The 2,852-nt window shown below is 37.4% G+C and overlaps 1 pseudogene; it reads right to left on the reverse strand.

Moving 5' to 3' along the window:
* Positions 1 to 635: 635 nt before the first annotated feature.
* LOC147821451 (olfactory receptor 7G2-like) lies at positions 636 to 1,574 on the reverse strand (annotated as a pseudogene).
* Between the last annotated feature and the right edge of the window lie 1,278 nt (positions 1,575 to 2,852).

Below are 2,852 nucleotides of genomic sequence, written 5' to 3' on the forward strand. Positions count from 1 at the left end.
AATCCAACTCTGCTCTGATACTCTTTCTTCTCACATGTTCTTTAAAAAGTTCCTTTCTTAATAATTAGAATGTAAAAACTTTAGAGTTTTTCCTGTATGAGGGCTGAAAGAAAGATAATGAGATTCAGCTGTCTTACAATCATTTCAAGTAACTGATACCATCAATTTTTGCCAATTTTATAGATGAGGACACAGAATATGGTTGGTGCTACAATTCCCACAGAAGTATAGAGTCAGCCAATAAACATTCTAAGTAAGTGCTTCACAAGCTATGTGTCCTCCGGCCTTGTCTAAGTAGGACTAACTCTAGGCTATAATTAATAAGGTGGGAGCTATAATGAGGTAGGAGTTATACTCTAGATATTACCTCAGTTTTGCTTCAGCATTGTTATGGCCCTATGTACTTTCTCCAACTTGCCTTTTTCCAGTAGTTTGCCACAACAGCAAAATTTGATAAAACTAAGACCCCTTCTTCAGGCCCTACTTTTGTGATTTATGTTTGGAAAATCACAGTAATTTGTTGTACAGCTAGAAGAAAAAATGATAGTGAGTTTTCGAGTAGGGCATAATGTGAAACATTCTAGGTCACCAGAAATCTTGTCCTTGAGAATTAATCTAGGAACTCAAGTCCAAGGTCAATGACATATCAGAAGAGAAGCTATCCTAGTGAAGAGTCTCTTCAAGGCTTCCTTAATGTCTTTGCTCCTCGGGATATAGATAAAGGAGTTCAGCATTTGAGGGAACACAGAGTACATCACTGAACCCACTGCGGTCTTCCTGGGTCAATCAGTCACTGAAGAGCTAATGTACACCTCCAATCACGTTCCATAGAACAAAGAGACAACAGGTGAGAGCCACATGAAGAAAATAAATTATACTTTCTTCCTGATGATGACATCATCAAAACAAAGGACACAATGTGAATATAAGAGTATATAATTCCAGAGAGTGGAATACCACCACATATGCAACATGAACTGTATATCAGGATGTTATCAAAAACAGTATCAGAACAGGCAAGTTTGATCACCTGAGCAAATTCACAGAAGAAATGGAGGATTTCCAGGTCTGTGCAGAAGGACAGCCACAGCACCATCAGAGTGTCTGGCAGAGTCTGCCATGCTAATTAACAAGGAGACTAGAACAAGCCAAACACATAAATGGAGGTTCATGGTGACTGTGTATCTTAGTGGAGGGCAAATGGCTGCATAGCTCATATAGGCCATTACTGCTAGGAGAAAATTCTCTAAGAATGCAAAACCTAGTACAAAACCAGCCTGAATGAAGCAGTCTGTGTAAGTGATGATCTGATACCATGTTTGGATGTTCACCAGCATCTTTGGCATTGTGCTTGTGCTGAAACATATGTTAAAAGACAGATTGGTGAGGAAGAAGTACATAGGCATGTGCAGGTGGGACCCAGAGCTGACAAATAAGATGATGAGCAGATTCCCCAAGACAGTGACCAAGTATATAGATAGGAAGAGGCTGAAGATGAGTGGCTGCAGTTCTGGATCATCTGTCACCCCCAGGAGATTGAATTCTGTGAGATCTGTTTGATTTACAGCTTCCATGTTGGTGATAAATCTGCTAGAAGTTACAGGTAAATGCAGAGTATGTACATGACCAGCAGCAGCCACATTTGGAAAGTTATGATAAAATCAGTCTGTGACAACCATGATCTTTGGAATTGTAGATTTCAGAACTGTGAGATAGTGAATTTCTGTTGTTAAGCTACCCAAACTCTACTCCTTTTTATGACAGGCCTAGCCATTAACACCCTAAACAAACATCTTCAACAACACCAAAACAAGAATTAAATTGCATGTAAGAACATTTCAGTAGTGCCAACATATTGGAAATTGTCCACAATTCTGCTCAGAAGGAAATAGACCCTGTCACTGTAGATTGTATGAGACTAGAAGAGTGAGAACGTTTGTGAATATGTCAAAAAGAGTTGATAGTAGAGGCATGAATGTCTCTTCTGTCATCATCTTATGCATGTCTTCTCATGGCTATTTTCTGGTATGAAATTCTATTAACACAACTGCCCTCATTTTTAAATAATTAGTCATGGGAATTGTGTTACCTTGTTGATTTCAAGAAAGACAATGTTCACAATTCACCTTGATATTGAAGATGGAAGATCTGTCCTTAGTGCAGACAGACTAAATACATCAAGAGGCTCCTGTTTAGGAAGTATCATCTCTGAGTGAAGGTATAGTTGTTGTATTATTTTACCTGATAGGATAGGGCTGTTGAGACAGGTTGTTATATACAGAATTCTATAGTCTTTAAATCTCTGGGATTTCAATATCCATAGCTCCACATTAGACCGCCAATTTTTCTATCATTCTGACCCCAGGAGAGCATAACCTGTGAGCCCAAGAAGATACCAGTCAGGAACTGATGATGGATGATTTTATGACTCCAAGTCCAGGTGTATAATATTTATCTCCAGTATTTCTGTTTACCTTTATTTCACAATCCTTGCATACACAAAACATGAAAATCTTCTAACAAATTCCAGCTTTACATTTTATCTGTAAACAAAAGCATCCCTATCTATATCATAGCATCAAGAAGATTGATTAAATTTTAGGTATGAAAATATATTCTACTTATATGAGTACAAACACTATAAACACAATTTTCTCATGCTCCATGTGAGTGTATTTGTGTGCATGCACTGAGGGTTGAAAAATCAAATAGTGTGGAAAAATTATATCACTAGTATGGAGATTTTTTTAGTTACTGTATATTTCTCAAAGATGTTATCTTGCATTTACTGTATTTTTGTATTTATATACCTCTTTAATCTAGTCAGAATAAGATGAAACCCAGGCTCTAAG

The sequence above is a fragment of the Heterocephalus glaber genome, unplaced genomic scaffold (genome assembly GCF_053883595.1).
Source record: "Heterocephalus glaber isolate CG9 unplaced genomic scaffold, H.glaber_assembly_v1.0 deba00001733, whole genome shotgun sequence".
In the NCBI taxonomy this organism is placed as follows: domain Eukaryota; kingdom Metazoa; phylum Chordata; class Mammalia; order Rodentia; family Bathyergidae; genus Heterocephalus; species Heterocephalus glaber.